Here is a 27,616-nt window from a genome sequence, read left to right on the forward strand (position 1 = left end):
GATTCCGCTTCCCCCAGCCCCTTCTCAGGGTCTCAACTCGGGCCCTCAAGGCAGCAGGAAGATGGGCTCTCCGCACCCCCAAGGCCCTCTGTCCTTCTTTACCCCCCACTTCAGACACAGCTTCACCTAATCCAACCACAAGGAGAAAAGAGGGCAAATCACTGAGGGAGGGAGGCACCTGAGCCCCTGCTCTGCCCGGACAAGGCCCCTGTGCGTCTCACATGGCTTACCAAGTCTGCCTGGGACTCGACGAAAGGGCCAGAGGGCTGAAGGTGACACTGGAGTCTCTGGCACGACCTTCCAGGGCCTCCAGGGAATTTCTTACCCTGTTGGGGGGCGAAGACTGGCTCCCCAGGGCCCCACGGAGGTCAGGGTCCTCTCCATTCAGGACAGCAAGGAGAGAATGGCCTGGAGTGAGGCCCTAGGGTTGGGGGGCCAAAGCAGCACAGGGTATCGGAAACGGGGTGGTGGGGTGCTTGGAGGGGACCATAGGGAAGACTTGGAGTCTTGTACGCGCCTGGGGAGCGCGGTGGGGAGGCAGCAGGGTGCCTCTCCTGCCGGATAGCGGATAGCGCTTTCGGAGGCGGCGATCCCCGACGGTTCCTTCCTCAAGGGTCGCCTCTTACAACTGCGGCGGGGGGCGGCGGTTGGCAATGAGCGGGGCGCAGTGCGGCAGCCGTGGAAAGGCGGGAGCCTAGTGTTCACCGGCTCTACCCGCGGGACCAGACCACTGCAGCTCCGCAGCCAGCAGGACCTCGGGAATCTGGGTGCTCCCCTGGTCCCGTGGCATTCGGGGTCGCCGCGCCTTCTAGCGTCTGAGCTGCAGCCCCGGTCCAGGAGACCAGCCTCGCGCACCCGGGTCAGGGTGCACCCGCCCGCCCTGCCGACTGCCCCAGCGCCGCGGCCAGGGGGCGCGGGGCCTCGTGCATGCCCGGCTCCGACGCATCATCTTTATATTCCATCTCTTTCCTCCGCGCCGTGTCTCCGGGAACTGTTTCCAGCCCCAGAGACCCAAGAGAGGGTGAGGCGAAGGGAGCGGTTCTGGGGCGCGTAGCCAACAGGCTCAGGTGAAGGCACTTGCGCCCGGCGGAGGCGGCCCAGGTGAGTGCGCGTGCGCCGAGTAGAGGCAGCCCTGCGCGTGCGCCGAGTAGAGGCAGCCCTGCGCGTGCGCCGAGTAGAGGCGGCCTTGCGCGCTCGCCGTACGCCACTTCCGGGACGCGCCCGGGGCTACTTCGCTGCAGAGAGTGGGTGCGGCTCCGCGCGGGCTCGCGGAGGAGCTCGGCCTCGCTGACTGAGCTGGCGGCGACTCGGCGGTACGCAGCGCGCTGCTGCAACCCTGCCCCGCCCTGGCCAGGTAAGCTGCGGGACCCGGGCTGCCCGACTCACCGGTGGGCCCCGCGCGGCAGCACAGGGACCCTGAGGAGTGTGGGGCGGGGCGGAGGTTGTGGCCCTAGTGCTCCGAGCTCTGCTTTTTGGACTCCGCAGGGCCGCGGGGTTGCGGGGTGGCTGTCCCTGGGATCTGGGGGTGCAGCCCGGAGGCCCCACTCCTCTCCTACGGCCACTTAATCCTCCCACGACCGGTGGGCGGGTGCAGCGGGGACCAGGCGGCGGCTCTCGCATCCCGCGCGGGGTCGCTACGGCGACGGGCCACTTGGCGCAGGGCACAGGCGCTGTCTGGCAGGGGTGGGGTGGGGTAGTGGGGAGGGAGCCCGCTCGGGTCCCACCGCGCCGGCCGGGCTGCTGGGGCGTTCCGTGCTGGAGAACCCGAGCCCCGATCTTGTCCCCCTTCCCTTCCTTTTATAGTAAGGCCCAGAGGGAAAAGCTTCTCAATTAAAACCCCGCACCGCGTAGCCCGCGGGCCGCAGGCGCCTGGTTGGGGGTGTGTGGCTGGGCGCGGGCTCGCTGAGGGGCTCTGCTTCGCGGACCTAGCGGGTGGCGGCAGGGCTGGGACGGCGGCGCGCTGAAGCAGCCCCGCGCCCTGGCCGGGGAAACTGGGGGTCCCGGGCTGCCTGACTCGCCGACGGTGGCAGCCTGGGGGCTCTCGCGGCGCTGCAGGCAGCCGGATGTATGGGGGCGGCCGGAGGTCGCGGCCCCATTGCTCCGGAGCGCTGCCCTGTGGACACAGCGGGGCTGCGGGGCAGCTGTTGCTGGGATCTGGGGGTGCAGCCCAGCGGCCTCACTTCCCTCCTACAGGCCGCTTCCCTCTCCCACGACCGGTGGGTGGGTGCGGCGGGTACTAGGCGGCGCTCTCGCATCCCCGGGTTGGGTGGGGGGCCCTCGCGGCGAATGGCCACCTGGCGCCGGCTAGAGGCACTGTCTGGCGGTGGGGTGGCACTCGGGTCCGCCGCTGGGCTGGGCGAACCTCTGATGCGTTCCCGCGTCCTTGCTTGGCTGGCATCAACTCCTGGTGCCGGATGGCAACTGGATTGGGGTCGCCTCGGTTCGCAGTCCCCGGAGAACCCGAGCCTGGATCTTCGCTCCCTTGCCTTTCCCTTTATAATAAGGCCCAGAGGAAAAAACTTCTCAACGATCCCACACCCCGTTGCCCCTGGACTGCAGGCACCGGGTTAGGGGCACAGCGGGGACCTGCCCCTGGGCCGGGCCCCTTCCCCAAGGCAGGCACTGCCTGGCAAGGCTGCTAGTGGCAGATCTGGCTGCAGATGGTGAAGGAGAACAGTGAGGACAGTTTCCCCCTTGGCTTTGCTGAGCCCATCTGGAGTGTTTCTGGTTCTAATCACAAGTGGAACGGTTTCAGTGCAGCTTACAAGTTCGTGTTAGTGATGAACTTGGGTAGAGGTGGTGACACAGCTTGTTCTTTCCTTCTAGGCTCTTAGTATATCCAGGATCCTGAGCTGCCAGGGGCCTAGCCACTCCCGGCCAGAGCCCTGCCTTGGCTGAGCTGGTCACCGCTGTGTGTCCCGGGCTGCCAGCCTGCCTGTCATCTGCAGTGCACAGGTATGCATATGTGTGCATATGTTTATGCACCATACACATACTATGTCCACATCACACTGCACACCTACCATGCCCACCTCACACACCCTACACACATACCCCATACACACCACACATCATACCCACGTCTCACACACTACAAACATGCCATGCCCACCTCACATACACCACACACACATACCCCATACACACCACACATAGCATATCCACCTCACACTCTGCACACATACCATGCCAACCTCACACACCCAACACATATACCCCATACACATCACACACCACACACATCTTATATACAACACACATACCCACCTCACACATACCACACATACCCCATACATACCACACACGACACACATACCATGCCCACCTCACACACCCCACATACTGAACCCATATCCACCACATGATACCCACCTCACACACACCACACACATACCACATACACACCACACACATATCCCATACACACCACACATGTACCCCATACACACCACACACAACATACATGTCATATCCACCTCACGCACCATACACAACATATATACCATGCCCACCTCACACACCCCATACATGTCACATGCATATCATAACCACCTCACACACACCACATATGTACCATGTCCACCTGACATACACCAGGCACTTAACCCATATGCACCACACCCACACTACACACATATCCCATACACACCACACACAGCACACACATTATACCCACCACACACACCACACACTACATATATACCTTACCTCACACACCCCACACACTTAACCCATATACACCACACATACACCATTCATATATCATGCTTACCTCACACACACCATACATATATCGTAGCCACCTAACACACATACCCCATACACACAACACACATACCCACCTCACACACCACATACATACCATGCCCCCCCTCACACAGACCACACACTTAACTTACATACACCACAACCACCACACATACTACCAGGCCCACCTTACACACACCATACACCCACCTCACACCAGACACATTTAACCCAAATACACCATACACCATATATATACCATGCCGACCTCACACACAGCACACACATATCATACCCACCTCACAAATACCACACACACCCCAGATACACTGCACACGTACTATATCCACCTCACATACCACACACCACATATATACCATGCCCACCTCAGACACACCACACACTTAATTCATGTACTTCACACACACCACACACATACCCTGCCCACCTCACACACATACCCCTTACACACCACACACAACACACATATACCTACCCACCCCCACACTACACACCACATATACACCATGCCCACCTCACACCCAACACATTCAACCCATATACACCACACATATACCGTGTCCACCTCACACACAGCATACTTGTATCATACCCACCTCACATACATATCCCATGCACACCACGTGCATATCATAACCACCTCACATACACCGCATATATACCATGCCCACCTCACACACACCAGGCACTTAACCCATATGCACCACACACATACTTCATACACACCATGCACTCTTCACACATACTGCACACCACATATACCCCATACACACCACACACACGTTATACAAATATGCCACACATAGCACACACACCACATACCATACATGCACAACATACACATTTCCTGTATACCCACACATGCCATACATGCCACACGGCCTCACACATTTCATAAATACCACACACATAGCACACCACACTCCACATACATATTACATCACCCATACAACACACCACCTTCCAGACAATTTATTCACATACATACACCACACAATATCATGTATACATACACCTTACGCATGTAATACACACCACACAAACCCCATGCGCACCACACACGCTCCACGCACCTCATAGAACCACACACACATACCTCATATATACCACACACCACAAACACTACACTATGCCCACAAAAAATACACACTGAACCCTTCCACACTTCATCACACGCCACACGTACCACACAAACATCACATTCACATCACAAACACCAGATACCAGATACCATACAGAGTACACTCCACACACTCACCACACCCTCCATGATGCCCCAACATAGTGACCACACACACACACACACGCCCCCACGCCCACAATGCTACACGCTCCCTACCCACCACACCACATGCACTGTATCTCATGCACATACCACACACCCCCGCCACACAAATTACTCGTTGAGTGAAATGGGACGATTGAGTTTTCCCCAGATAAATACTGCCAGCTGTCCTGGCCGGCCCATCCCCTGGCAGCCCTGTCTCCTGTGTTTCGGGTGTCTCTGGCTGTGCCCTGGTGCGTGCTCACGTCCCGATCGCCTGGGTGGCTGGCCCCTGTGTCCCAGTGGCTGCCTTCCTGGAGGAGACTGGCCTATTTGCCATGCTACCTCTCCTGACTCCCAGAGCAGTAGCTGGTGTGGGAAGTCCTGCTTCCTCCGCTTGGTGTCTGCCCTTCCCCATGGGTTGTTTTGTCCCAGTGCTGACATCTCCCTAGCTAGAAGAGGAGACCCCCGAAAGGCGCACAGGTGGGTTTGATTGTAATGCTCGTGAATAATGAAATGTGATTTGGTAAAAGATTCAACCAGTACAAACATCTTTAATAAAGTAAAATGTGCAAGCCCCCTCTGCTCCTACCTCTCTTTCCTCCCCTCCCCAGAGGACACGGCTAAGAAGCCTTTGCGGGGTTCCCCCTTTCTATGTGCGTTTGCATCTGTGTATGGGCTGGGGAGTGTGTGTATATTCTTTAGCCATCTTGTAGAGCTGGAACTGGGATTTACACATGTGCGCTGACTATACCTCACTTGCTGTTTTCTTTCCAAAACAGGCCTTTAACATCCCTCACTATGATGCATGTTGCCCTGCATCTTTAAAAACGCTATCAACTCTTGCCGGGCACGGTGGCTCAAGCCTGTAATCCCAGCACTTTGGGAGGCCGAAGCGGATGGATCACGAGGTCAAGAGATCCAGACCATCCCGGTCAACATAGTGAAACCCCGTCTCTACTAAAAATATAAAAAATTAGCTGGGCATGGTGGCACATGCCTGTAATCCCAGCTACTCAGGAGGCTGAGGCAGGAGAATTGCCTGAACCCAGGAGGCGGAGGTTGCGGTGAACCGAGATTGCGCCATTGCACTCCAGCCTGGGTAACAAGAGCGAAACTCTGTCTCAAAAAAAAAAACAAAAAAAAAAAACCGCTATCAACTCTTGCAGCACACAAACTCTGCCCTCATTTATTTAATCTTTTTTTTTTTTTGAGACGGAGTTTCGCTCTTGTTACCCAGGCTGGAGTGCAATGGCACGATCTCGGCTCACGACCACCTCTGCCTCCTGGGTTCAGGCAATTCTCCTGCCTCAACCTCCTGAGTAGCTGGGATTACAGGCACACGCCACCATGCCCAGCTAATGTTTTTTGGTATTTTTTTTTGTTTTGAGACAGAGTTTCGCTCTTGTTACCCAGGCTGGAGTGCAATGGCGCAATCTTGGCTCACCGCAACCTCCGCCTCCTGGGTTCAGGCAATTTTCCTGCCTCAGCCTCCTGAGTAGCTGGGATTACAGGCATGTGCCACCATGCCCAGCTAATTTTTTGTATTTTTAGTAGAGACGGGGTTTCACCATGTTGACCAGGATGGTCTCGATCTCTTGACCTCCTGATCCACCCGCCTCAGCTTCCCAAAGTGCTGGGATTACAGGCTTGAGCCACCATGCCCGGCAATGTTTTGTATTTTTAGTAGAGACGGGGTTTCACCATGTTGACCAGGATGGTCTCGATCTCTTGACCTCGTGATCCACCCGCCTCGGCCTCCCAAAGTGCTGGGATTACAGGCTTGAGCCACCGTGCCCGGCCTAATCATTCTTTTATTTACAGGTAACTTAGGTCATTTTCAGTTAAAAAAAATTTTTTTTTTGAGACAGAGTTCCACTCTTGTTACCCAGGCTGGAGTGCAATGGCGCGATCTCGGCTCACGGCAACCTCTGCCTCCTGGGTTCAGGCAATTCTCCTGCCTCAGCCTCCTGAGTAGCTGGCATTACAGGCACGCACCACCATGCCCAGCTAATTATTTTGCATTTTTAGTAGAGATGAGATTTCACCATGTTGACCAGGATGGTCTCGATCTCTTGAACTCGTGATCCATCTGCCTCGGCCTCCCAAAGTGCTGAGATTACAGGTGTGAGCCACCGCGTCCGGCCATTTTCAGTTTTTAAGAGATTGTTGCAGTGAAAAGCTTCAGCTGTCATTTTTCATGTTGCTGTTGGAGAAGGGGGTGGGAAGCGTCGTCAGGCTGGAGTGGCCCCGTGTGTGGCGGGGCTTGGTGAGGTTCTGACTCTGTCCTTCCCAATGTTCCTCCCACAATGGCTGCCTCCAGAAGATGATGGCTGTGTGAGTGCCTGCCATGGCCCACTGGAAGTGTGAGAGCATGGGGAGCGGCATGTTGGACTACAGGGCGAGGCCGGGCGCTGTCTCCCACGGCCAGGAGCGAAGACGTGGAGCTGCCCTTGGAGGACTATGGGCCCAAGGGCCTGAAACTGGCCACCCTGCCGCCAGAGAGCCCCATGCGCAAGGAGTAGGAGTGCCACAACCACAGCCCCGGTGGGGATTCCAGCTCCAACTATGTGAACAACAACCTCGAGGAGGAGGACTACGACAAGGGCCTCCCTAAGGAGGAGGAGGGCATCACCTACTACATTTGCTGCTGCCCCAAGGACAACAGCTACCTGGAGGCCATGGACTGCAATGGGGATGAGTACCTAGTCCATGGCACGTATCTCATGGACACCTACACATGCCAGGGGCATGCACACAACATGCCTCATAACTGGACCAGTGAAGAGCTCAGCCCCCATTAGAACTGCAAGGCATCCAATCCCCCCACTGCCTCACTTCAGCATCTGCAAGGGCTGTACCAGGAGGTCCCTTGCTCTCAGGCCCCTCTGTTCCTTTCCCTGGGACAGAAGAGGAGTGGCTGGACTCGGCAGGCCTACACCCCTACAGCCACTATGCTGAGGGCAGCCAGGATTACCCAGATGGCCACCTGCCCATCCTGGAGCATGAGCCCTCTGTCCTGGAGGCCCACTACCAGGAAGAAGATGGCTACTACCATCCCAGCAAAGAGGACTACCAGGACTGCTACCCCACAGAGGCCAACGGGAACACCAGCACCTCCCACTACCACCTGAGGCATGGGGACGGGGACTTGGAGGACCAGGAGGAGGACATCTACCCAGTCGTGGCTGAGATCAAGAGGAGTGTGAGCATGACCAGCATCACCAGTGCCAGTGAGGCCAGCAGAACTAGAAAATGTTGCACAGGAGTGACAAACTAAATTCAGAAGAGTGGGTACCTCTAGGGACGGGTAGAGGAATAAGCCTGTGGGAGGAGGTTCTGGGGGCTTTATTTCATATATAAGTTTTAGTTCATGAAACAAGAAAAAGTCTGAAGCAAGTACCACTACATATGAGTATGTTCTCATAACCCCAGAGAGTGGTACCCAGGTGTTTGGCATATGGGCTCTTATAAATTTATGTATGTTTGAAATACTTATTTACTGAGAAATACTTACTTTGAAATATTTGTTCTTGAGATAGTCAATATCACAACAAATGTACATATTTGTACACATGTACATACTGCGCACATGTGTGTATTGTGTACACATGTACATATACATTGTGATATTACAGTATCTACACGTGTAATATATGTGCACGTGTACATATATGTACACATGTATGTGTACATATGTACTATATAAGTACATATGTACATTTGTGATACCTATGATACGAATAATATCACAGAGTGTGCACATATAGTGTACATGCATTGTGTGCACTCACTGTGATATTAGGAGAAATATCTTTCTAGTATATTATGAACAATATTGCAGGATGTAAGCTCAGTTTGATATGAGGAGTAATATCTCTAGGATGTTACAGGTAATATCAACGGATGTACACACATGGTGTACTCCCACAGTGATATTAGGAATGTCGTCTCTTCCTAGGATATTACCACTAATGTCACAGAGTGCACACACATGGTGTACTGCCACTTTGATATTACAAGTAATATTTCTCCTTAAGATATTACAGATAGGCCGGGCGCGGTGGCTCAAGCTTGTAATCCCAGCACTTTGGGAGGCCGAGGCGGGTGGATCACGAGGTCGATAGATCAAGACCATCCTGGTCAACATGGTGAAACCCCGTCTCTACTAAAAATACAAAAAATTAGCTGGGCATGGTGGCGCGTGCCTGTAATCCCAGCTACTCAGGAGGCTGAGGCAGATGAATTGCCTGAACCCAGGAGGCGGAGGCTGCGGTGAGCCGAGATCGTGCCATTGCACTCCAGCCTGGGTAACAAGAGCGAAACTCCGTCTCAAAAAAAAAAAAAAAAAAGATATTACAGATAATATCACAGGGTGTACCCAAATAACTACACATACTTTGATATTACAAGTAATGTCACATGCTGAATATTACGAATAATATCACAAGGTGTTCAAACATACTCTACACCTGCTATGATATTAGGAGTCATATCTCTTTAAAATGTACACCCATATCAACCCCCCACAATATGGTGAGTAATATCACCCTGGCCGTCCCTGGATATTACGAACCATATCACGGGAGTGCCCACACATGTGATTCCTAGTATCTCTCCCAAGGATATTACAAATAGTATCACAGGGTGTACCTAAATATTGAACACGTACTTTGATATTACAAGTAATGTCATATGCTGAATATTACAAACAATATCACAGTGTGTTCATACATACTCCACACAGACTGATATTGGGAGTAACATCCCTTTAAAATACACACCCAGGCCGGGCGCAGTGGCTCACGCCTATAATCCCAGCATTTTGGGAGGCCGAGGCAGGTGGATCACGAGGTCAAAAGATCGAGACCATCCTGGTCAACGTGGTGAAACCCCATCTCTACTAAAAATACAAAAATTATCTGAGCATGGTGGCGAGTGCCTGTAATCCCAACTACATGGGAGGCTGAGGCAGGAGAATTGCTTGAACCCAGGAGGTTGCGGTGAGCCAAGATTGCGCCATTGCATTCCAGCCTGGGTAACAAGAGCAAAACTCCATCTCAAAAAAAAAAAACACACCCAAGACAACCCATCTATGATATTAGGAATGATATCTCTTTAAAATATACACCCATATCAACCCCCTGACTATATTAGGAGTAATATTTCTTTAAAATATACATCCATGGCCGGGCGCAGTGGCTCAAGCCTGTAATCCCAGCACTTTGGGAGGCCGAGGCGGGTGGATCACGAGGTCGAGAGATCGAGACCATCCTGGTCAACGTGGTGAAACCCCGTCTCTACTAAAAATGCAAAAAATTAGCTGGGCATGGTGGCGCGTGCCTGTAGTCCCAGCTACTCAGGAGGCTGAGGCAGGAGAATTGCCTGAACCCAGGAGGCGGAGGTTGCGGTGAGCCGAGATCGTGCCATTGCACTCCAGCCTGGGTAACAAGAGCGACACTCTGTCTCAAAAAAAAAAAAAAATATATATATATATATATATATATATATATATATATATATCCATATCAACCCAACGGTGATATTGGGAGTAATCTCTCTCTAAAATGTACACCCACATCAACCACCTGCCATATGGCGAGTAATATCATCCCAGCTCCCCCTGAATATTATGAACCATATCACAGAGGAGTGGCCATACCTGTGATTTGTAGTATCTCTCCCAGAGATATTACGAATAATATCACAGGTTGTACACAGATACTGTATACATACTTTGATATTATGACTAATGTATGCTGAATATTACAAACTATCATAGTGTTCAAACATACTCTACAACAACTAAGATAATAGGCGTAATAGCTCTTTAAAATATACACCCATATCAACCCCCTGAATGTAATATTGGGAGTAATATCTGTTTAAAATACGCACCGAAATCAACCAGACTATGATACTCAAAGTACTATCTTTAAAGTGTACCCCCATTATCAACTCCCCACAACATGGCAAGTAATAGCAGCATGGCTACCCCTGGATATTATGAACGATATAATAGGGAGGTGCCCACACCTGTGATTCATACTATCTCTCCCTAAGATATTCCAAATAATATCACAGGGTGTACACAAATACTTTACACATACTTTGATATTATGAGTAATGACATTTGCCTAATATAAACAAGATCACAAAGTGTGCAAACGTACTCTACGACAACGATATTAGGAGTTATATATATATATATATATATATATATATATATATATATATGCATTTTTTTTTTTTTTTGAGATGGAGTTTCGCTCTTGTTACCCAGGCCGGAGTGCAATGGCGCGATCTCAGCTCACCGCAACCTCCACCTCCTGGGTTCAAGCAATTCTCCTGCCTCAGCCTCCTGAGTAGCTGGGATTACAGGCACATTGAGACAGAGTTTCGCTCTTGTTACCCAGGCTGGAGTGCAATGGCGTGATCTCGGCTCACCGCAACCTCCACCTCCTGGGTTCAAGCAATTCTCCTGCCTCAGCCTCCTGAGTAGCTGGGATTACAGGCACATTGAGACGGAGTTTCGCTCTTGTTACCCAGGCTGGAGTGCAATGGCGTGATCTCGGCTCACCGCAACCTCCACCTCCTGGGTTCAAGCAATTCTCCTGCCTCAGCCTCCTGAGTAGCTGGGATTACAGGCACATGCCACCATGCCCAGCTAATTTTTTGTATTTTTAGTAGAGACGGGGTTTCACCATGTTGATCAGGATGGTCTCGATCTCTCGACCTCGTGATCCACCCGTCTCGGCCACCCAAAGTGCTGGGATTACAGGCTTGAGCCACCGCGCCCGGCCAGGAGTAATATATCTTTAAAATATACACCCATATCAACCCAATGTTGATATTAGGAGTCATATCTCTTTAAACTATGTACCCAGATCAACCCCCTACCATAGGGCAAGTAATAACACTCCAGCTCCCCCCTGGATGTTACAAACCCTACGGCTAGGGGGTTCCCTTAGCGGCTATTTAGAAAATTTGGAGTAATATGATACTAGGAACCATATCATAGGGAGAATAATGTTATTCTGTTCCTTCTTGATATTAGGCACAATAACACTAGTTGTAGTTATGCCTCTGTGATATTGACAAAAATATTATTCTTGCCCCCCTTGATACTAGAATGGAAATCACGGGGGTTTCACCACATGCAATATTTAGTTTAATATAATTTTTGTGTATGTGTGGACATAAGTTACAATATCACAGCATAGTGTACACCTCTTGCCATATTGAGAGTAATATCCTCATCTTTCTCTGTAGATATTAGGAACAATATTACAAGGGCAGTGTTCATTCTCTGCGATATTAGGAGTAATATCATCCTTTACCCCTGCATATCAGGGACAGTATCCTTGGGGGCTCTACATCTTTTTTGATGTTGGGAGTGATAACAGACTCTTTGTCTGGATATTAGGAACAGTATCACAGTCAGGGTCTACGTTCCTGCAACATTAAAAGTAATATAATACTCTTCGCCTTGATACAATATCACATGAGGTGTGTACCTTCTTTGCTGAGGCAGAAGAATTGCTTGAACCTAGGAGGCAGAGGTTGCTGTAGAGTAGGTGTCCAGCCTAGGTGACAGAGCAAGACTGTGTCTCAAAAAAAAGAAAAAATTTGGACTAGTGCTAATTATAAATATTTTTAGAGTAGAATTCAAAATGGTAACTGTGGATGATGGAAACAGTAGTTATGACAATGATTGATGAAGTTCTCAATTCACAAGAAGATTTAATTTCTTTTTTTTTTTTGAGACGGAGTTTCGCTCTTGTTACCCAGGCTGGAGTGCAATGGCGCGATCTCGGCTCACCGCAACCTCCGCCTCCTGGGTTCAGGCAATTCTCCTGCCTCAGCCTCCTGAGTAGCTGGGATTACAGGCACGCGCCACCATGCCCAGCTAATTTTTTGTATTTTTAGTAGAGACGGGGTTTCACCACATTGACCAGGATGGTCTCGATCTCTCGACCTCGTGATCCACCCGCCTCGGCCTCCCAAAGTGCTGGGATTACAGGCTTGAGCCACCGCGCCCGGCCCCAGCTAATTTTTTTTTGTATTTTTAGTAGAGACGGGGTTTCACCATGTTGACCAGGATGGTCTCGATCTCTTGACCTCGTGATCCACCCACCTCGGCCTGCCAAAGTGCTGGGATTACAGGCGTGAGCCACCGTGCCCGGCCTCAAGAAAATTTAATTTCTTATTTTATGTGCAGCGTTTTAAGACAGTAACCGGAATCATGACTAACAGCATCACATCAGGACCACCAGACTGTTTTTTGTTTATTTTTAAGATAGAGTCTCACTCTATTGCCCAGGCTGGAGTGCAGTGGAGTGATCTTGGCTTACCAGAACCTCCTCTTCCTGGGTTCAAACAATTCTCCTGCTTCAACCTCCTGAGTAGCTGAGATTACAGGCATGTACCACCTTGCCTGGCTAATTTTTGTATTTTTAGTAGAGATGCGGTTTCATCATGTTGGCCAGGCTGGTCTCAAACTCCTGACCTTATGATCCACCCACCTCAACTTCCCAAAGTGCTGGGATTACAGGTGTGAGCCACCTCACCTGGCCAGAACACCAGACTTTTCTAAATTTCATAAAATCTTCAGAATGCATTCATAACTTTTTTTTTTTTTTTTTTTTTTTTTTGAGATGGAGTCTCGCTCTGTCACCCAGGCAGAGACACCATCTCTGCTCACTGCAACCTCCACCTCCCTGATCCAAGCAATTCTCCTGCCTCAGCCTTCCAAGTAGCTGGGACTACAGGCATGTGTCAGCACACCCGGCTAATTTTTGTATTTTTAGTAGAGGCATGGTTTCACCATATTGGTCAGGTGGGTCTCGAACTCCTTGACCTCGGTTAATCCACCTGCCTCAGTCTCCCAAAGTGCTGGGATTATAGGCATGAGTGACCATGCCAAGCCGTTAATAACATGTTTATACACATATGACTTTAGCAAATATTTAGCATAACAATCAAAATTACAAATCATAACATATTAAAATTGTATAAATGTATATAATTTTTGGAAGATATATATCAACGATATACCTATAAATATAACTGAGATGAAATCTACTGTCACCTCATCTGACAATGCCCTCCCATGCAGTTATCACCATATTTGACAATGCCTGCCCATACAACCTACCAAATAAATCTAGTCATTTAATATCTCTACAAGATCAGAGATACATTCTTTAGACTCCCCGAGGAACCCAGCTGGAAAATCCCAAAGTTAATTTTAAACCAGAAATACTTGACTTAGGATTTTGATGCTGGCGAAACCCATCAAAGATATCAAGTTTGAAAACACTTGATCAGAAGAGAATCACAGGTCACTTTTAAAAGAATATTCACCCAGGTGCGGTGGCTCAAGCCTGTAATCCCAGCATTTTGGGAGGCTGAGGCGGGCGGATCACAAGGTCAAGAGATCGAGACCATCCTGGTCAACATGGTGAAACCCCATCTCTACTAAAAATACAAAAAATTAGCTGGGCATGGTGGCGCGTGCCTGTAATCCCAGCTACTCAGGAGGCTGAGGCAGGAGAATTGCCTGAACCCAGGAGGCGGAGGTTGCAGTGAGCCAAGATCGCGCCATTGCACTCCAGCCTGGGTAACAAGAGCGAAACGCCGTCTCAAAAAGAAAAAAAAAAAGAATATTCAGACTGGGCACGGTGGCTGATGCCTGTAATCCCAGCACTTTAGGGGAGCACGGTGGGCAGATCATGAGGTCAGGAGATCGAGACCATTTTGGCTAACATGATGAAACACTGTCTCTACCAAAAATACAAAAAATTAGCCGGGCATGGTGACATGTGCCTGTAGTCCCAGCTACTCAGGAGGCTGAGGCAGGAGCATCACTTGAACCCAGGAGGTGGAGATTTTAGTGAGCCAAGATTGTGCCACTGCACTCCATTCTGGGCGACAGAGCAAGACTCAGTCTCAAAAATAAATAAATATAGCCGGGCGCGGTGGCTCAAGCCTGTAATCCCAGCACTTTGGGAGGCCGAGGCGGGTGGATCACGAGGTCAAGAGATCGAGACCATCCTGGTCAACATGGTGAAACCCCGTCTCTACTAAAAATACAAAAAATTAGCTGGGCATGGTGGCGGGTGCCTGTAATCCCAGCTACTGAGGAGGCTGAGGCAGGAGAATTGCCTGAACCCAGGAGGCGGAGGTTGCGGTGAGCCAAGATCGTGCCATTGCACTCCAGCCTGGGTAACAAGAGCGAAACTCCGTCTCAAAAAATAAATAAATAAATAAATAAATAAATAAATAAATAAATATAAAGAATATTCAGCCGGGCGCAGTGGTTCAAGCCTGTAATCCCAGCACTTTGGGAGGCTGAGGTGGGTGGATCACGAGGTCAGGAGATCAAGACCATCCTGGTCAACATGGTGAAACCCCGTCTCTACTAAAAATACAAAAAATTAGGCCGGGCGCGGTGGCTCAAGCCTGTAATCCCAGCACTTTGGGAGGCCGAGGCGAGCGGATCACGAGGTCAAGAGATCGAGACCATCCTGGTCAACATGGTGAAACCCCGTCTCTACTAAAAATACAAAAAATTAGCTGGGCATGGTGGTGCATGCCTGTAATCCCAGCTACTCAGGAGGCTGAGGCAGGAGAATTGCCTGAACCCAGGGGGCGGAGGTTGCGGTGAGCCAAGATCGCGCCATCGCACTCCAGCCTGGGTAACAAGAGTGAAACTGTCTCACAAAAAAAAAAAAAAAAAAAAATTAGCTGGGCATGGTGGCGTGTGCCTGTAATCCCAGCTACTCAGGAGGCCGAGGCAGGAGAATTGCCTGAACCCAGGAGGCGGAGGTTGCGGTGAGCCGAGATTGCGCCATTGCACTCCAGCCTGGGCAACAAGAGCGAAACTCCATCTAAAAAAAAAAAAAAAAAAGAATATTCACTTAACCAGAGACATCAAAAGCAATACAGAAAGTTACGTGGATATAAAAACCTTAACCCGTTAGGCCAGGCATAATGGCTCACGCCTGTAATCCCAGCACTTTGGGAGGCCGAGGCGGATGGATCACCTGAGATCAAGAGTTCGAGACTAGCCTGGCCAACATGGCAAAACCCCATCTCTACTAAAAATACAAAAATTAGCCAGGCATGGTGGTGCATGCCTGTAATCTCAGCTACTAGGAAGGCTGAGGCACGAGGATTGCTTGAATCTGGGAGGCGGAGGTTGCAGTGAGCCGAGATCGTGCCACTGCATGCCAACCTGGGCAACAGAGAGAGACTCAGTCTTAAAAACAAACAAAAAATCCTTTAACCCTTTTAAAGCTCAGTTTTGCTCAGTAATCAAAAACAATACTTGAATTTAATCAAACACAGGACGAGTGTGTACAGGGTTATGGGTGTACACATATGATGACTTTGGTCATATCTCCATTTGCCACCTGACTACACATTAGAATGGCATCTTTACTGACCGGAAAGCCAGTATCATAGGTGGTATCGGAGGCACTCTTGGACATGAGACAAGAATATTGTCGTAGAAATGTCATCGATTGTGTTAAAATTATTCTTCATTGGCTAGAGAACACATAGCATGGTGTTTAGAATGAGATAGGCTTTGATTGGCTGTGAGGTCTCAACACTTAGTAGTTGTGTCACATTGGACAAAGTGCTTCATCATTCTGAGACTTAGTTTTTTGTTGTTGTTTGTTTTGAGATGGAGTTTTGCTCTTGTCAGCCAGACTGGAGTGCAATGGCGTGATCTTGGCTCACTGCAACCTCCTCCTCCTGGGTTCAAGTGGTTCTCCTGCCTCAACCACTGGAGTCCTGGGATTACAGGCACCCATTACTACGCCCAGCTAATTTTTGTATTTTTAGTAGAGATGGGGTTTCACCATGTTAGCCAGGCTGGTCTCAAACTCCTGACCTCAGGTAATCCGCCTGCCTCGGCCCCCGAAAGTGCTGGGATTACAAGCATGAGCCAACTGTGCCTGTCCAAGATTCAGTTTTTTAGGAAAAATAACTATGTTCTTTGTAAGCTTGCTAGCAGGTTTAAGTGTAATAATGTGTGGGAATGACTTTGCACTATGACTAAGTAGTAACAGCTTAATTAATGTTAACCCTTATCATTATCATATAAGAGTGTAAGTTACAGGAGAGAGGAACCCTGTCAGTTTGTTCTCTGCCATAGGCCAAGACCATGAATTGTGGCTGGCATGTAGTAGGCATTTATTTATTTATTTATTTATTTATTTTTATTATTTTTTTTTTGAGACGGAGTTTCGCTCTTGTTACCCAGGCTGGAGTGCAATGGCGCGATCTCGGCTCACCGCAACCTCCGCCTCCTGGGTTCAGGCAATTCTCCTGCCTCAGCCTCCTGAGTAGCTGGGATTACAGGCACGCACCACCATGCCCAGCTGATTTTTTTATATTTTTAGTAGAGACGGGGTTTCACCATGTTGACCAGGATGGTGTCGATCTCTTGACCTCGTGATCCACCCGCCTTGACCTCCCAAAGTGCTGGGACTACAGGCTTGAGCCACCGCGCCCAGCCTTATTTATTTATTTATTTATTTAATTTAGAGATGGAGTCTCACTCTGTTGCCCAGGCTGGAGTGCTGTGGCTCCTGCCTCAGCCTCCCTAGTAGCCGGGATTACACGCGTGCACTACCACACGCGGCTAATATTTGTACTTTTAGTAGTGACGGGGTTTCACCATGTTAGCTAGGCTGGTCTCAAACTCTTGCCTCAAGTGATTCACCTGCCTTGGCCTCCCAAAGTGTTGGGATTACAAACGTGAGCCACTGTACCTGGCCCATAGTAGTCATTTAGTGGGATTACAGGCATGAGCCACCACACCTAGCTAAAACATTTTTTTAAAAAGGAGCCGGGCATAGTGGCACATGCCTGTAATCCCACCTACTTGGGAGGCTGAAGCAGGAGGATTGTTTGAACCCTGGCGTTCAAAATTGTAGCAAGCTGTTACTGAGCCAGCCTGGGTGACAGATTGAGACTGTCTCAAAAACCAAAATAACAACAAAACAAAATTAATAATTTTTCTTTGTCAATAGACTCCTTACTAAATACAATGTATTATCATCCTGTGTTGGAATCTAAAACAGAAAAAAGACCATGTTTTCCCTCTGCCTCTGTGACAATAACAGGGTAGGCCAACTTTTCTCTTGGTCCTTAGGAATAGGGGGGATTCCTTTCTCTCTAGTAATCTTTTTTTTTTTTTTTTTTTTTTTTTCCCCGTAAGATCTTTTAGAAAAGATCTAAGGCCGGGCGCGGTGGCTCAAGCCTGTAATCCCAGCACTTTGGGAGGCCGAGGCGGGTGGATCACGAGGTCGAGAGATCGAGACCATCCTGGTCAACATGGTGAAACCCCGTCTCTACTAAAAATACAAAAAAAAAATTAGCTGGGCATGGTGGCACGTGCCTGTAATCCCAGCTACTCAGGAGGCTGAGGCAGGAGAATTGCCTGAACCCAGGAGGCGGAGGTTGCGGTGAGCCGAGATCGCGCCATTGCACTCCAGCCTGGGTAACAAGAGCGGAACTCCGTCTCAAAAAAAAAAAAAAAGAAAAAAGAAAAGATCTAGTAATTTTAGTAATTCTTAAAGACTGACTGGAAAGTTACATTAGCAATTTCTTTGTAGAACAAAAGTGGTAGGTAGGTAACCTCAATTATTTTATATAAAAAACATGACACATCTTGATATCCCCGAATAGTTGCATCTTTTATTAGCCAGTACTATCCATGTAGGGGTCATATCTGATAAAAAAGTATAACTCGTAAAGACTAAAAGCCAAGTCCAAAGCATATCAATTTACACACTCTTCCCCTCCCACCACCAAAAAGACAAATGATCATACCATCATTATTTGGAAAGATGGAATGATACCTTTCCGTCACCCCACTCCCCTGTGCATGATTTCTTACTGGGTGACTTCCTGTGTCCCTCCCCAACTCAGAATAGTCTTAATCAGGCATCCCCAAACTGTGCCCGAGGGCCACATGCGGCCCCCTGAGGCCATTTATCCGGCCCCCTGCCATACTTCAGGAAACGGCACCTCTTTCATTGGTGGTCAGTGAGAGGAGCACAGTATGTGGCGGCCCTCCAACGGTCTGAGGGACAGTGAACTGGCCCCCTGTGTAAAAAGTTTGGGGACGCCTGGTCTTAATTCTGTCTCCTTTACGTGCCTCTTGCTCAGGTTTACATGGTCAGGATTTCTTACCCTTGCTCAGCACTGGGGCCACTTGTCTCAAGATACTGGTCAGTTACTCTCCTTTGGCCTAGCTACTTCTTTCCATCTTGCTGACTACTGAAGTCCTAGATCTGCATACTGCTTCTAGCCCACCATGATCTGTGTTCTCTTCATGGTCTCATGAGGCTCTCTTCCAACCCTGCTCTGCAATTTTGAGAATTCCATAGGTTCACTCTCGTTTTCCTGGTGGTGATGTGCAAAAGCAATGGACTAAAAACTCAAGGGTTGGCTCGGCGCCATGGCTCAGGCCTGTAATCCCACACTTTGGGAGGTTGAGGCGGGTGGATCACCTGTCAGGAGATCGAGACCACATGGTGAAAGCTGTCTCTACTAAAAATACAAAAAAGTAGCCTGGTGTGGTGGCAGGCACCTGTAATCCCAGCTACTCTGGGGGCTGAGGCCAGAGAATTGCTTGAACCTGGGAGGCAGAAGTTGTAGTGAGCCGAGATTGCACCATTGCAACTGGGCAACAAGAGTGAAACTTCATCTCAAAAAAAAAAAAAAAAAAAAAAGGAAACTCAAGGGTCTTTGTTCTAGGACCAGCTCTGTCACTAACCAGTGAAATCTTGATTGATCTGATTTTCCTCTTTTGTGAAGCAGGAAACCTGGATTCAATCATCTCCAATTTTTCTTCCCCTTTAAAAATTCTCTGAATCTTTGATCCCAAGTATGGCCTCTTGACTGCTGGTCTTTCTTGACTTTTGGCCCAGACCAAGGTCACTGTTCCTGGACCCCAGCTCTGCCCTGTTTTCCCTGCCTTCATTCCCGCCTGAGCCTGCATTCCTCTGCAGCCCTGCATTAGCATAGTCCTCCTGCCAAATGCCATGACCTTGTTTCCAGCTCTCCTTTGAAATTTGTACATTTCCTTATGATATTCTTTTATGTGCATACGTTTTGTCTCCTTAGTTGAATTTTAAGTGACTTTAAAGCAGGAACCCTGTCTTATAACCTACCTTTTCAGGTCACCTGTATATAGTGGACATTCAGGAAGTATTTATTTCGTCTTTGAAGAGTGTCTTGAGAATTTATGTACTTTTTGTGAAAGCTTTCTTTTTTCAGAGACAACGCTAAGTAAAAATTGCTTTTATTTGCCTGATACAACTTGTCTCTCTCTCTTCCTCTTTAAATTTCTTTTCTTGGCTGTTTTTGGTTTGTTTTTGAGATAGTGTTGCCCAGCTGGAGTGCAGTGGCATGATCACAGCTCACTGCAGCCTCTATCTCCTTGGTTCAAGTGATTCTTCTGCCTCAGCCTCCCAAGTAGCTGGGACTACAGGCACATGTCACCATACCCGGCTAATTTTTGTATTTTTAGTAGAGACGGGGTTTCACCAGGCTGGCCACGATGGTCTCCATCTCTTGACCTTATGATCCGCCCACCTTGGCCTCCCAAAGTGCTGGGATTACAGGTGTGAGCCACCATGCCTGGCCATTTTTTTTTTATTTTTAACAGAGACGAGTTCTCGATACGTTGCCCAGGCTGGTCTCATACTCCTGGGTTCAAGCAGTCCTCCCACCTTGGCCTCCCAAAGTGTTGGAATTATAGGCATGAGCCACCATGCCCAGCCTCATGTAACTTGTTTCAGTGTAAAGATACCATGCATTCTTTCTCTATAACCCTGAGTTTCCTTAAAAAAGCTGTTTTTATAACCATTTTGGATGCTTTTATATTCTTATGGGAACCATTTCTCACCAGGCATTCCATTAAACTTGTCTGTCAGGTTATTTGGTATTATCTTTTGTTCGTCAGAGAGTTACCCAGGATTATTAGGTCACTCCACTACTCAGAATCACACTGTGACTCACATCTCACCTGGAAGACCCAATGCCAAGTCCAAAGTCTGAACCATGGCTACAGCAAGCTGGCATCCCCACCACCTCTCTGACCTTGTCCCCTAAAGCCTCTCTACTCACTCTGCTCCACTGGCTTCCTTGCTGTTTTCGAATTACATCCAACATTTCCCACCATCAGGATTTTGCCCCTTCTGTTTCCCCAGTGAGAAATACTCTCCCTGCACCCAGGCCTTCCCTGACAGCCCTGTCTGAAGTGGAGCACACACGACCTTGCCAGTCACACTCGATTCCCCTACTCAACTCTATTTCTCTTCATTAAATTCATCATCAACTAACATATTTTATATTTAAATAAAAAATATAAACAGATTGTTTTATTGTCTCCCCCACTACAATGTAAGCTCCATTGAGAGCAGGAATTTCTGCTTGCTTCTCTGCTGTATTTTCCAGTGGAGTAGACCCCAGTAACTACTCTCATGTTCAATGAATGTGTGCTCGAAAAAAATAGATCGGACTTGAAAAAATGTGGTTAGGCAGGTCATAAATTTTAGTTCAAGTAAATTTAAATTATCTCATTAATGTTTCTGGTGCTGTTTTTGCCTACTGCATTAAAGATATATATAGATTCAATAAAGATAGAAATTAATTGGATAAATTGGGTGCCAGACGTGGTGGCTCATGCCTGTAATCTCAGTGCTTTGGGAGGGCATTGCAGGAGGATTGCTTGAGGCCAGGAGTTTGAGACCAGCCTGAGTAACATAACAAGACCCTGTCTCTACACAACATTTTAAAAATTAGCCAGGCATGGTGGCAAGGCATCTGTAGTAGCAGCTACCGAGGAGGCTGAGGTGGGAGGACCGCTTGAGCCCAGGAGAGCAAGGCTGCAATAAGCTATGATCAGACCTCTGCACTCTAACCTGAGCAGCAGAATGAGACTCTGTCTTGGCTCGACGTTTCCAAAAATATGAACAAGGTCAGTTTCACTAATTTTACCTTAATACCAGAAGCATAAATGTTAAAAAAATTATTATTTTGGCCACTAGGTGGCAGAATATGCACACATACCTTGTCGATGGCGGCATTATTCTGTTTCACCTTTTGGAAGAGTAATACTACTGCTTTATATTTAAAGAGTACTTTGTAGCAGACAAAACACTTTCACAAACAATATTTTATGATGCTCCTGTGAAGTAGTGAAGACAGTCAGGGCTCCTGATCAAGTGACAGCATGTACCTGGAAGTTTCTTCTTCTTAAATGGTGGGTGCTTTTGGGTGCATTTTCTGTGGAGAGCTGGGGTATGCAATTCACATGAGCATTAGTGAGAACTGCACATGCACTGAGCCCTGGATGGATCTGGAACACTAAAGTGGAATAGCAGAAAAATTACCTACTTGTAAAAGCTAGCACTGAAATTCATGAAATATTGCTGTTAAGTTTTCTTTTTCTTTTTGTTGAGACAGGGTCTGGCTCTGTTGCCCAGGCTGGACTGCAGTGGTGCAAACACAGCTTACTGTAGCCTTGACCTCCTGGGCTCCAGCATCCTCCCATCTTAGCCTCCCCAGTAACTGGGACCACAGGTGAGTACCACCATCTGGCTAAGTTTTATATTTTTTGTAGAGGTAGGGTTTTACCCTGTTGCCTAGGCTGGTCTTGAACTCCTGAACTCAAGCAATCTACTGTCCTCAGCTTCCAAAAGTGCTAGGATTACAGACATGAGCCACCGTGCCCAACTGCTGGTTAGGTTTTCTAGGTTTATTGTAAGTAACTGATTGGTGTCCTTTTAGCACAGATTTCTATTGGCAGAAAAATGATTTAACAAAGTTTACTTGATTAACTGTACTTTGCTATAGTGCCATGTGGCATATAAGAAACAATTTAGGCTTCAGAAGCTGGATTCTTGGGTGTGGTCTTAGTTTAGCTACTTATGGGTTATGTGACCTTCAGCAAGTGATGCTGAATTTTTGTATTTTTAGTAGAGACGGTGTTTCACCATGTTGGCCAGGCTGGCCTCAAATTCTTGGCCTGTGAGCCTCACTTTCCTCATGTGTAAATGAGTATAACACCTGCTTCATGGGGTTGGTATGAAGATGAAATCAGATAATGATTATCATAGTGGTTGAGAAACTAAAATCCATGCATGCAGGGTGATTGTTATGATCACTAAAGGCAGGGGAAAGGCATGAGTTTTTTTAAGATGGAGGGCCTGGGCTTTGTCATTACTAGCTGTTGACCTTGGGTTACTGTATTCACATTATTGGACCTCAGTTTTCTTACTGGAAAAAAAAATGAAGGAATCAGAGAGTTACTTATTTGTTTCCTTCCTTCCTTTTTTCTTTTTATTTCTTTATTTCTCTTATCTATCTCTCTCTCTCTCTCTCTCTCTCTCACTCTTTCTCCTTCCCCCCTCCCTCCCTCCCTCCCTCCATTCCTTCCCTCCTTCCCAAGGTCTTATGTTGCCCCCAGGGTGGAGTGCAGTGGCCCTATAATAGCTCACTGCAGCCTCCAGCTCCTGAGCTCAGTTGATTCTCCTCCCTCAGCCTCCTGAGTAGCTAGGACTATAGGTATGCACCATCATGCCCAAGCTAATTAAAAAAAATTTTTTTGTTTTGGTAAAGATGGAGCCTCCCTGTGTTGCCCAGGCTGGTCTCAAACTCGTAATTTTATCTTAATAATTTTACTGGGCTCAGACGATCCACCCACCCTGGCCTCCCAAAGTGTTGTAATTACAGGCATGAGCCCACCTCACCCAGCCTAAGTGGTAGCTCATGTCTGTAATCCCAGCACTTTGGGAGGCTGAGGTGGGTGGATTGCTTGAGCTCAGTAGTTCGAGACCAGCCTGGGCAACATAGTGAAACCCTGGTCTCTACAAAAATTACTTGGGCATGGAGGTGTGTAATACAAAAATTAGTTGGGCATGTTGGCATGTGCCTGTAGTCCTCGTCTGCTGGGAAACTGGGAGGATGGCTTAAGCCAGGAGGTAGAGTTTGCAGTAAGCCAGGATCATGCCACTGCACACTCGCCTGGGTAACAGAAGGAAACTCTGTCTCAATAATAATAAATTGAAAAAAAAATTTTTTTTAATCTTCAAATTAGCTCATTCAGCATTATTCAGGTGGGTTCCTAAATCCAATGACAAAGTGTCCTTGTAAGAGACACACAGAAGACACACACAGACAAAAGTGAAGAAGACCACGTGAAAATGGAGACAGAAACTGATGATACAGAGATTCCAGACAGCTAGCTGAACACAGAGGTTCCTAGAGGGTGGCGCACCCAGGGAGGGCATGGAGACTCCACGGCCCTTCACCCATACTTTGCCCTATCTGTATCCTTTGCAGTGTCATTTATAATAAACTGGTAAACACAAGTAAGTGTTTCCCCGAGTTCTGTGAGCCACTCCAGTGAACTAACTGAACTCAAAGAAGGGGACATAGGAACGCCAACTTGAAGCCAGTCGGTCGGAAGCTCTGGAGGCCTGGACTTCAGACTGTGCATGTGGGGGGCCAGTCTTGGTCTCAGCCTGTAGGATCTGACTCTATTCCGGTAGACAGTGTTGCAACTGAATTAGAAGACACCCAGCTGGTGTCCACTGCTTGGTGTCCAGGGGAAAAGAAATCCATACATGTGGTCACAGAAATCTCCTTATGATTGTTGTGGTATAAGAGTAGGGGAAAAACAGAGTTTTCCCTACGCAATTGATGTCAGTGACGCCGGATTTTCTGGAATGGCTCTGACTCATGGAAACGTGGTTTGGGAAGAGAAAGGTTAAAAGGGTGGGGATGAGAATTCTTTACTTCCTGGGTGGCCACATGGTCACCCATGGTATGAAGCCACAGCTGTGTTGAGATCAGTTACTAAAGGTAAAAGTTACCAGTGGAGTTAAGATATTAAATTCATTGGTTATTGTTGCCTGCAATGGCTAAAATGAAAGTAAAAGATGGTGCTAGATTAGGATTTGAGGCTGACCAACCTCAGATGGGGCTCTGTCTGAGCTCAGACCACTAGCCTCAAAGCCACCCACAAAGGAGAAAATTATACAGGGACAACAGAAAGTGCCTCTGAGACCTGTGTTTACCAAGAAGGTAGTCATCGTGAAGGAAGGGCAAAACGAAGTAACTACTTAAACAAGAGGGAGAATGTGAAGGAATCGTTCCATTTCACAGACTGGTATCATCAGCTTCCTGAGGACACTTTACTAAAATGGATTATGAGAGTGATTAATTCAGGGGCAGTATGCAGAGTGGAAGGGCATGTTCGGGGTTACACAGGACCCACAGACACACAGGAAGTTATTCCTGAGGCAACAGGCAGCCTGGTGGAGTGGATATGAGCCTCTGTAAGGTGTGTTTATCTGAGAAGAGGGCCTGTCTGAATTCACCTATAAATGCCAAGTGGACGAGGCAGCTGATCTGCTTTGTATGCATACCATGTGGGACTGGCTTTAGGATGACTGGGGTATTCACCTGCTGAATGTGCCCCGTTACCCAGGTCAGGGTAAATGCTGTAATTAAGGGGGCCCCTTCTACCTGGGGACCCCAGGTCACATTACTCCTGCAGACTCCAACTACAGAGAAGCCTTAACAAATTTGCTGTCTTAGCTTCCCCTCATGAGTCTTACAGATGTTAAGAAAAGCATTAGGTTAATTAACAAGAGAACAGGGAAAGGCAAAAAGGGAGAGTCAAATGACTCATCCCAGGAAGGTGGATTTTTCTTTTTTGAGTTACCAGTGGAGTTAAGATACTCAAATTTTTTTTTGAGACAGAGTCTCGCTCTGTGGCCAAGCCGGAGTGCAGTGGCGCGATCGAAGCTCACAACAACCTCTGCCTCACACATTCAAGCGATTCTTCAGCCTCTGTCAGGCCTGCATGTGGAAGCCTGGACCCAGAAAGTCTGAAGTCCTGCCTGCCTTGGCTGATCGCCCCTCACCCCCACCGCCTGCATTCCTCATTATCCCTGATCGCCCAGCAGAGCTTCCCTGGGACATTAAGCTTCTCTTCCTACCCTGCCATCTTAACTGTTATTAAGATAATTGTGAATACTCCTCACCCTCCGCCCCCTACTTAACTGTTTTTGCTTTGTGAATATCCCTCCGCCCCACCCTACCATCTTAACTACTCTTAGGCCTCACCCAACTCGCCATTGTAACTGAATTTATGGTAATCTATGCTCCTTGCTCCTATCCCCACCACTGTAACTGATTTTACTCTGTAACTTTCCACTGCCCACCCCAAACCTGTAAAACCAACTCCTATCCCACTGCCCTTCGCTGCCGCCCTTTTCAGCCTCAGCCCGCTTGTACCCAGGTGAATAAACAGCCATGATGCTCACACAAAGCCTGTTTGTGGGGGTCTCTTCATTAAAAGTGCGCATTTTAACAGTCTCTAACTCCTAACCTCCGGTGATCCACCCACCTCAGCCTCCCAAAGTGCTGGGATTGGGCCGGGCCAGTGGTTCACGCCTGTAATCCCAGCACTTTGGGAGGCTGAGGGGGGTGGAGCATGAGGTCAGGAATTAAAGACCAGCCTGGCCAATATGGTGAAACCTCATCTCTACTAAAAATATAAAAAATTAGCTGGGTGTGGTGGCATGCACCTGTAGACCCAGCTGCTCAGGAAGCTGAGCCAGGAGAATTACTTGAACCGGGAGGTGGAGGTTGCAGTGAGCCTATATGGTGCCACTACACTCCAGCCTTGTGATAGAGCAAGATTTCCGTCTCAAAAAACAAAACAAAACAAAACATAACAACAACAAAAAAAAAGTGCTGGGATTACAGGCATGAATGATTTTTTTTTTAATGTAATGTAATTTTTTATTTTTTAAAAGTTTTTTTTAGATGGAGTCTTGCTCTGTCACCCAGACTGGAGTATAGCAATTTGATCTCAACTTACCTTAACCTTTGCCTGCCAGGCTCAAGCAATTCTCCGGCCTCAGCTTCTGGAGTAGCTGGGATTGCAGGTGTGCGCCACTACCACCTGGCTAAATTTTGTTTTTGTTTTTGTTTTTGTTTTTGTTTTTGAGACAGTCTCACTCTATCACCCAGGCTGAAGTGCAGTGGCACGATCTCAGCTCCCTGCAACCTCTGCCTCCTGGGTTCAAGCGATTCTCCTGCCTCAGTCTCCTGAGTAGCTGAGATTATAGGCACCCAGCTAATTTTTGTATTTTAGTAAAGATGGGGTTTCACCATGTTGATCAGGCTGGTCTCAAACCCCTGACCTCATGATCTGCCCACCTTGGCCTCCCAAAGTGCTGGGATTTACAGGCGTGAGCAACCATGCCCAGCCATTTTTTGTATTTTTAGTAGAGACAGGGTTTAACCATATTACCCAGGCTGGTCTCAAACTTTTGACCTCAAATAATCCACCTGCCTCTGCCTCCCAAAGTGCTGGAATTACAGGTGTGAGCCACTGCACCCAGCCAGTAAATTTTTAAATAGTTATTAAGAAATGAGGTGAATAAATAAGGTAATGGGGTGAAACTATGAAGAAAGAGAAGGCTGGACAACAAAGCAAGACCCTATCTATACAAAAAAATGAAAAAATTAGCAGGGCAT

The 27,616-nt window shown here is 48.2% G+C and overlaps 1 long non-coding RNA gene across 4 annotated transcripts; it reads left to right on the forward strand.

Annotated features, from left to right (window-relative positions):
- The first annotated feature begins 1,191 nt into the window (after positions 1-1,191).
- Positions 1,192-26,399, forward strand: LOC104652232 (uncharacterized). Of its 4 annotated transcripts, none has more exons than XR_012512586.1 (5): positions 1,192-1,354; positions 2,827-2,955; positions 7,356-8,322; positions 22,526-22,642; positions 23,511-26,399. It is a non-coding gene; the product is annotated as an uncharacterized LOC104652232 (long non-coding RNA). The 4 variants fall into 4 exon arrangements; XR_012512587.1 differs by having other exon boundaries at positions 25,829-26,399; XR_012512585.1 differs by lacking the exons at positions 22,526-22,642; positions 23,511-26,399 and having other exon boundaries at positions 6,904-8,528.
- The last annotated feature ends 1,217 nt before the right edge of the window (positions 26,400-27,616 follow it).

This window comes from Saimiri boliviensis, chromosome 11, assembly GCF_048565385.1.
Source record: "Saimiri boliviensis isolate mSaiBol1 chromosome 11, mSaiBol1.pri, whole genome shotgun sequence".
Lineage (NCBI taxonomy): Eukaryota > Metazoa > Chordata > Mammalia > Primates > Cebidae > Saimiri > Saimiri boliviensis.